The following is a 9,820-nucleotide window of genomic DNA, read 5'->3' on the forward strand; positions in this document are numbered from 1 at the left end:
ATAATTGTAAGAACTCAACTTCAGCATGGAATAAAAATTGAAATTTTGAGTTAGCAAGAATTGAGAGCTTGTAGATCTAGTATTATGAACTTCAGTTAATGTTTGACATCACAAGTTCGGATATGCAGGATAATAATTACCTTTTCATGCTGATGTATTTTAACCTCATCTTGGATATCAAAAATCCCAAATTATACCTACTGCTCTTCATTTTACCTTAAACTCGTTATTTTAATTTTATTTAAGCCACATGGGTGCCAAGTCAATATTGTTTGCTTTCCAACATCCATGTAGTAAGATATTTTAACAGTTTTCAGTAACAGAACTTTAATAGGAGTAAATATATTACATAGATATAAGTTTGAGATTTTGTTATTAGTGAGCATGGTATGACTTTTGCCCTTTATTTTGTGGCTAAACAACAAAAGCCACAACTAAGACTGCAAAATTAATGGGATGGTTCTTTTGTTCTTTTCGACACTTCTATAAAAATTTGATGATTTAGTAGAATAATTTAGATCTAATTTCACTTTTCTTTTTCTTGGTAAATAATTTAACTCTCCTTTGGCACAAGTGAAATGATGCTTAACATTTTGACCAGTGGTTGGATAATATGCAAGGACAATAATTCATTCAACAGAGTATTATTTAGCTCATGATAGTAATTAGTTATATCTATCAAATCACATGTTTGCTTCAACTGATATATAAGATATCATTCAACATAGCATTATTTTTCTTTTGAAAAAAAATACTATTTTGAGAAAAATTATTTTAAAAATCCTAAATGATTTACACTTTTTCCAATTCAATCATGAACATTTTAATTTTGCTAATTGAGTTCTTAATATTTTTATATTTTGCCAGTTGAGTCCATCTAACTAACTTTAGCTAAAAATCACTAACGCAAACCTTGGCCATCTTACCTAGCACGTCAATGGTCAATTTTTTTATAATATTTTAGCATTTTTTTGAATTTATTTATTTCTTCTTCTTCTTTCTTTCTTTTCCATTTTTTCCAAGCCCAACGAGGGTCGCGTGGCCAACCCTAGCTGTGAAGCCCTCATCAGACTTGGTTGAAAAAAAAAAAGGAAAAGAAAGAAGAAAAAATAATAATAATAATAATAATAATAATAATAATAATAATAATAATAATAATAATAATAATAATAATAATAATAATAATAAAGAAATTCAATCTTTTAAAAAAATTATAAAACAAATTGTCTACACGGCATGGGTTGTCCAATGAGACATTATAAGCATCCACATCATCGATTTTCAATTAAAATTGACCGCATGGGTTCAATTGACAAAACTTGAAAATGTTTAAAACTTATTTGACATAAATGAAAAGTTCACGATTGAATGATAAAAGAGTAATATGTTTAAGACTTTTTGGATAATTTTACCTACTACTTTGCTGGTTAGTAGGCAAGAAAATTTTGAAGGAAGAGAAGGCAACTTTTGTGTTATTGATTAAAAGGGTCATTTATGTAGTACGTATACTGTGCCGGTTCTAGGTATTTCTAATAGATAATAAGAGGCTAAAAGATCTTCAGATCATTGGCATTTTTTTTGAATCAATTCTATTTTACTTCTACTCTAACTCTCTGAGATTTTACTCTACTTCTATTCTAACTCTCACTCTTAGACTTTTGCCTTGCCTCCTTACAAGGCGTGAAAGTTGAAACCCACTCCTAAAAATTCGTCCCCATCGCAACCCCCCGTGAGAAGGTGGGGATTCGAACCCCCACCTCCCGATAAGTTCTATAAGGATCAACCGTCAAGTCGATGATGGGAATACTCAAGTGACGTCACAAGCTAACTAGTAGTCTTATGAAATTACTCAAGGAGACTTTAGTACCATCTCTTATTTACTAGTCACAGCCATAAAACTCGGCTCCTATCCTAGGCAGCCCCACTACATCATTGCTTATCAGTTTCCTCATTGATTCAAGCCTTGGCTCTTTCCCTTGAAACTTTGTGACTGCATGGAAGTAGTCCTCGAAGGCGTACTTCTCCGGGTACAAGAGCTTTGTCGCTGGCGAGATTATGGCATCATCCGCAGGATTGTAGAACGTGGCCACAGAGAGCCGGCTCCCATTCTTCTCAACCATGGCATGGTGTAAATCGCTCTTGTACTACCTGTTGCTCACCACCTCGAGTTGGTCCCCGATGTTGATGCATATGTTGGCATAGTTGGACCACAAGATCGGCACCCATTGCCCCTCATGGAGGAACTCAAGGCCCAAGACTCGGTCATCCTGAAGCATCACAATGATCCCACCTGCATCGGTGTGTTCCCGGAGCCCCCAAAGTCTCTCAGTGTAGGGGCATTCCGGGTATTTCGCCACCTTCATCCCCACGGAAGGCCCATTTCTCCCTAAGAATGCCCTCTTTATGTGGTCCTTGTCTAGGCCAAGGTTCTCACAGATGAGCTCTGAGAACTTCTCTACTAGCTTTATCACCTAAGCGATGTACTCATCCATTACCGCCCAAAAGGAATATTGCACAAAGGATTAGTCAGTCACTGGGTAAACATTATAGATACTAAGGCAGGTGGACTAAATTGATCTCCAATGCAATATGATGAACTCTAAGTGGCTAATATGCCAAATCACCTTTCAAACCAGTTCAGTATACCGGGTTTAGTCTCTTTACTGATTACTTAGTCACTACTGCAAGGTTGGATAATGAAAGTTCTCAAATGATCAGGAGCTGTAAACTTGCGATTGGGATTAATTTTCTCACACATCGAAATTGTTCGAGAGGTTCGGGAAGTCCTTGATGTTTGACTTCAGGCAGTGCCAGATGAAGAAGGGCCATTCCCAGTGTAGATCAGGTGTAGTACTATTGGCATGTTTTAAGCATTTGGCAATTTCTGACACATAGAAAGTTGCCTTCAAATTCTCCTCATAGTGGGTGTTGACAAAACGCTTCACTTTCTCCATCAGTTCAGGGTCAACCCCATGGTTCTTAATCTGCAAGAAAAGCATCATCATCATAATCATTTCTTAAGATAAGAGAGTGAATTGGGTTGATGAAAAAGATTGAAGTTTGTCGATGATGACGATGAATCACAAGCTGTTACCTTGAAGCAACCCCATTTCTCACAAGCATGGTAAAGTATTGCCATTGTTTTGCTCCTATTCTCACCACCAAGCTCACTCAAATCTATCATAGGAATCTCCATGATTTCGCTTCCTCTTTTCTTTACCTCTGAACTCTCTGTGACAAGTTTATTGAGATGGTTGATGGACCGAGCATATACATATATAGGGTTAGAGATGGGGGAAGTTCAATGAATTTTTCGCCTACATTTTTTGAGACTTCTATGGGAAATATAAGGCAAAGAAAAGGGTCCGGGCTGGGAAAAATGCTTGGCGTCATCGTTGTACACAAGAGTGATTTTGATAGAAAGACAGGTGGCTAGTCAAGAGCTGATCACCTAAAGCAACATGCCTGGCTGGATTCTGGGAAAAAGACTCATCTAAGCGATCCTAAGGGAAAAAATTGAGTCATGATCCAAATTATGCTATAATGACAAAAAGGCTTTAGCAAATAGATAGATTATGAACTTATTTCTCATGTCTATCATAAAGAAAAGTACAGGGTGGTCTTCTTTAGGGTTGTTGGGGACCAGTTCATTCAATCGAAGCGTTAGGGCTCACTTATTCGATATTCATGCTTCGGTGTTCTAACCCCTCAATTGACCTGCTTTCTTCAGTTGGTTCAGCCAATTTAATCCAACAATAGTGAGCTCCAACAATTGTTAAAGAGCCCAACATAACTAGGTTAAGAGATAATTGAGTATGCCACGAATTATTAGGATATCAAATATGCCCTGTAGATGGACCCTTATGCTATGACCAATGCCCTAGACTCTAGTTGGTTGTATCTATGTGAGTTCGTGTGTTCTATGTCTCGTAAAACAAGCACTCTTCTTTTCGGGAAAGTATCAGGGAAGCTCCACTCCGTTACAAAGTTCGCCAAAAAGTCAAATTTGCATCAAAATAGAAGTTCCCAAGTGTTACGTCCACTATGAGTGAAAGCAATCAAATGGGACCTTGTGCAAATCAATCAAGTGGTTGGGATATCCGTTTGGAATGTTTGGTGTCATTTAAAATCAAGACTTTTCTTCTCCTTCTTCTTTTCATATTTTCTGACAGATTTATCAGGATTTCACATAATGAGTCAGATCTGCAGCAAATTAGGAGCTACCAAGTGTCATGTCAATTGTTTGTTTTTCATCTTCCACCCTTTGTTTGTGTTGGATTTAGAAGAGCTTGTAGACTAGACAATGATTTAATATCTAGCAGGGTTGTTGAGTTTGGAATTATGACCACAAAGCGTAAAATCAACCTAAGAGCATATTTCGACCCAAAAAAAAAAAAAAAAAAAAAAAAAAAAACCTAAGAGCATATGGGAAAGTAGAATTATGTAGGATTGAACCACCAACTTGCACCTTGGTTCATTCTTTTCAAAACTTAAATCGTTGGGCAATCCACACATTAAAAATTTGCACCCGGAAAAAAGTTGGTGATTCCCTAAATGAAGGTTACCTTGCATTCTAATAATAATTATTTTATTAGCAAAATAGACATGATTTAAGGGAGAAAAATTATGTTTAGGAAAGGGGACTTGACAATGAGTCGCGCTTTTTCCACTTCTCATCCAGCTCAAACACTTTTTATTTTTATTTTTATTTTATAGTGTATTGTCCATCTTACCCGTTGCTTTTTCCTCCTTTAAATGTTGTACTCCACATAGTCAAATGTAGGGGCCATGTGGGATCCTTTTTTGAATTTATTTCTTCTTTCTCTTCCACCTTTCTTTTTCTTGTCCTCACTTGTGTTGCAGCGATGCTCCAACACCTCTATGCACACTAAAAATTGGGCAATCTCACAGCCTCACAAGCTTCCTCTCTACCTCACCATCGTCCCTTAAAGCTCTTGGAATGTCTAGCAAAATCCCCCTATGCTGGCACGATCTTCCTCTTGATATAATTCTCTATGTTGATCTTTTGATTATTGCGATAATTTTTTTTTATATTTAGAATAGAATGATCAAGGTGCTCGAGCTCATGACTTGATTAGTGTCAAGCCTTTTGGCTTTAGTGGTGTAGTGGAGGCTTTGGTAATGAATTTGTCTTTTTTGGGTTTTGGCGTGATTTTATCTCCTGTAAAAATTCTCTTATGAGAAAATCAGGTAATAAATTTGAAGAACTATTTATAAATTCAATATCAAAACCAAATACTGAAAGTATGGGTTACCATTTTGCAAAAATCTGTTTTGATGCAATATTCAAGACATCTTTTTGTAAAACATCTTTGGCTGATTTATAATCAATTCTCAAGAGAAATTTTTAGTGTATTAAATCTCATTGGAATTTTGATATGGATAAAACTAATTTCCTTTTTGATTGTTGAGTAATTTTGCTGGGTTGAGTTCTAATGTTTTAAGACAAAATGGACAACTTGTTCTTTAGTGTTCTTGACCTATTTAAGAATACCGTCATATCCTATATATGAAACATCTGTTTCAACTATTTTGAAAGTAGATGGATCAGCTAGGTGTAAGCATGGTATTTCCTTAACATGAATATTTATTTGTTTGACAATGTTTGCATGGACTGAAGTCCATGGTAGAGAATCCTTTTTTAACCTTTAGTGTAAAGGTTTACAAAGAATATTTATATTGGAGAATAAATCTATAATATAATTGAGACTAAAGAAATATATACTATAATTGAGACTATTTAAGAATCTTTGCGATTGGATTTTGTCTTTAATATCATCCTGGAATTTATCAGTAAATGAGATTGATCTTTTTTATGGGAATTATGGTGCCTAAATCATTAAGGGAACAAATTCTTTTCCCTTTTTATGGGTAATGACCTAGGAATCTAATTTTGGTCTGGAAGAGTGCAATTTTAGTAGGAAATACTACTAAATCATTTTGTATGATTATTTTTTATAAAGGTAGATATATGTTTGAAATGTTGTTCTAAATTGAGGGAGAAAACCAATACAACATCCATGTAGACTAGGATGTAATCTGAGTAAGGATTGAAAATTTCATTCATAATTATTTGAAATTCTGAAGGGGTATTCTTGAGACTAAATAGTATAACATTTCATTCATATTGACCAAAAGGGATAGTAAAAGATGTTTTATATTGATCCTTTTTATTGATTTGTATTTGCCAAAATCCTAATTTCATGTCAAATTTTGAAAATATTTTTGATCTACATAATCTATTTAACAAGTCATTTTTGTTGGGTATTGGATACCTTATTCATCTAAGGGTTGTATTCAAAGTTTTATAATTAATTACTAGCTTGGGAACACATTTTTCTAATTCAGTATTTTTATTGATGTAGAAAACATAATAGCTCCGTGGTGATTGACCTTTCCTAATGAGTTTTTTTGTTCAAAAGATCTTGTATTTCTAGTTGGCAAATTTTGAAACTTTTTGATTCAATTGTGTAGGATGAGCTTTTGTAGGTATTTTATTTTCAGAAAAATCTTGTTCATGAGATAAATCTACAACATGCTTTTTTCTTTCCCAAAAAGCATTAGGTAAGGTAGAACATATAATTGTCTCTACGTGTTTTTGTAGGGACGCTATTTTATCTTTGATGTTTTTTTTTAAGGATTTTCTTCTATTTTTTTTTTTTTAAATTATGAGTCTTCTTTTAAAAATTCAAGCTAGTTTTCTTTATCTTTTATAAGACAATTTATTCCTAAAATTGAATGTTCTTATAAGATAATTAGGCTTCTCATTTGTGATTTTGTTATAAAGTCAAATGTGATTTTTCTATTTAAATCATGAATTTCAATTCCTTCATTTGTTACTGTAAAAGGTTGAATTAATTGTATCAAGAGTGTTTCTAGAATTACATCCTGTATCATATTTTTAATTAAAAGAAATGAAATTTTGTAAGACATTTGACTTTTTATTATTATTAAGGCTTCTAGCAATGTACATTTAATATTTAACTTGTCTCCTGAGGCTAATTTTAATGATTCAGATGTTTTATCGAAGTATTTTGTTGGATCAAGGCTTTTTTTGATACAATTAAGATATGCCCCTGTATCAAAGAGTACTATTGTTTCAATAATAACTTCATTATTGATTTTTATTGTTATGTTTATTATCCATTTAGAGGTTATTTCTGTTAATTGCATTAAAAAGTTCTGATTAGAAGTATTAGAAGTATTAGTGATTTCATTTTGATCTTCTAATTTTGCTTTTCCCTTTGTGACGAGAGATTTTATATCGGAGATTTCTTGTTTCAATTCTATTTGTGCAGCCTTCAAGGCTTGTATTTCTAATTTTTATTGTTTTATTTTACTTTGGAGATCATTAATATTTATTAGCCTAGACTGGTTTTTTCTTTTTTCTTTTTTTATTTATTAAGAATATCTTTCAGATTATAAGAAGTATTAGGTTTAGAAGTAATATTCATTGAAAATTGAAATCTATCTAAGTATTCTATTTTGGCTTCTTGTTCGTCAGCAATGTTGAGGAGGAATTCTTTTTCTTTTGTCAACATATTTATTTCAAGAATAGATTTATCAAGAGAGGCATCTTCATATTATGATTTTGAAGAGGTTTTTATTTCATTTATTTGAAGACATTCTTCTTCAAGAAATTCATCATAAGAGGTATCATTAGTTTCTATAAGGATGTTATTTAATTGGTATAAAGTATTATAATCTAATGAGAGTTCATTTAATCTTTTACTAATTCTACAATATTTTGAAATATATCCTTTTCTACCACATTAGTAACATTTAGGATCTTTAAAAAATTTCTTATTAGTTTATGGTCTATTTTGGTGTCTTCATTTATTTTTGTGAAGTTGTGATTTGTTACACTATTTTCTTTTTTCTTTTTCGCAAGGACAAGTTCTTTTGCTTTTTGATTTTAACTTTTCATTATAAGAAGGGTCGTATTGGGCATAGGAATCTCCTAAACTTCTAAGAGATTGTTCTTCTTTGAGTTGTCTTCGTAATTTGATTTCATTACACATTTGTGTTCCTTATCTACAAACGTAAGATACTATTTCTTCATATGAAAGTAGATCATAACGTATTTAGTCACTGTATTCTTCTCTAATCCTATCTCTAACTTGGTCACATATTATTTAGGGTAAACCTACTAAGTATTTTTAATACATACATACATACATACATACATACATACATACATACATACATACATACATGTCGCGACCAAAATTCCGGGTGTGAATCACCTAATGTTAGGCTAATGGATTGTTAAGTCTAGACTTAACTCGGACTCTCCCAAGCCCATACAAATTCGCGACTTAGGTTCAAGTTATTAACATGCAATTGATTTTTCGATTAGGAGTCGCCACTAATCTATTTTTGGTAGGTCGATTAGGAACCTAAGTAAAGTCAAGGGAGATTTACTTTACTCCTATGAACCAAAGATTTATGGATTCGGGGACTTGATTACGCTAGATTTCTTTAACGTAATTTCGGTACATTTCTCTTTTATTTTGAAAAATGTTTTTGCAGACAGTTTGGATTGATTTTAAATCTATTTCCTAACATATAAGATGATCATGCGGGTGCGCAATCCACCAATTTAACATCAAATAAAGCAAATAAAAAAAATGCAATGACTTACCTCATAGCAACGAAAGCATATGCATTGTTGGATCAGAATTTACATCAACAATCCTAGATATGATTTCTAATTAACACGCGATTTCTTTTTTGTTTTCACTTACTTAATGAGAATCTAATCCATATGCAGTGCAATGCTTTTAATCTAACTTGAAATGATATGACATGGCAATATGACTTAAACTATATGACATGAGTAAAGTAATTCCTAAAGAAATACAATAATTAAACGTGCAATCTAAATTAACCAAGTGACCTAATTCTAATGACGGACAATTTCTAATTAAATGATCCTAACAAAAATCATTAAATGACGTGCATTTCATGAACATAATTCTATATGACATGCACATGATATTTCTATTCTAAATAAGCATGCAATTTATTCTAATATGCAATGACGTGCAAAGAATGCCCTAATTCTAATTTTTACTTTTTTTATTATGAAATTCGAAATTAAAACTACCAAATAATTAAACATGCAATTCAAATTTTAAAAGAAAAATAACATCCTAAATGAATGCATTTTTTGGATTTTTCATTTTTTCAAAAATTCGAAATAAATAAATTTCTTATTCTAAATATGCAAGATAACCCTAAAACAATGAATATTTTAAAACGAACCTAATCTAACTCATATTTTTTTTTTTTTGGATTTTTCCTTTCTTTCACGGGAGCAATCGAAATAAGACATCAAGAACAACACAGCAACAAATCAGGCAAGATATCATCCATGTCCATTTTAAATTGACGAATCGTATCTCGCACATGAGATCGGATCGGTCAATTTTTAAATAAAATCATGAATTGTATCTCGAGCATGAGATTGGATTGGTGATTTTTCCGTATGATTGCAGGTCGTATTTCAAGCATGAAGTCGAACCGTCAATCATATGTACGTTGTGAAATTAGGAAGATTTCCCAATTTAAAAAGTTATTTGAGATTGTAGACATAATAGCACATCGGGAATTTCAATCATGTGCATCGACAAATATCTCAAATAAGATAACAGAATTTTCGAAAATCAAAATAGATAAGATTTTCACCTAATTCGAATATTGATTTCCGAATTTCGATCCTCGAATGGCTACTCACGATGCAACGTGGTGGTGCTCGGTTGCTTGAAAGTCGTCCGATGGGCTCCACGAGACCTGC

At 32.8% G+C, this 9,820-nt stretch overlaps 1 pseudogene; it reads right to left on the minus strand.

Annotated features, from left to right (window-relative positions):
* Positions 1–1,880: 1,880 nt before the first annotated feature.
* Positions 1,881–3,196, minus strand: LOC104440367 (annotated as a pseudogene).
* Between the last annotated feature and the right edge of the window lie 6,624 nt (positions 3,197–9,820).

Source organism: Eucalyptus grandis, chromosome 3, assembly GCF_016545825.1.
Source record: "Eucalyptus grandis isolate ANBG69807.140 chromosome 3, ASM1654582v1, whole genome shotgun sequence".
In the NCBI taxonomy this organism is placed as follows: Eukaryota; Viridiplantae; Streptophyta; class Magnoliopsida; order Myrtales; family Myrtaceae; genus Eucalyptus; species Eucalyptus grandis.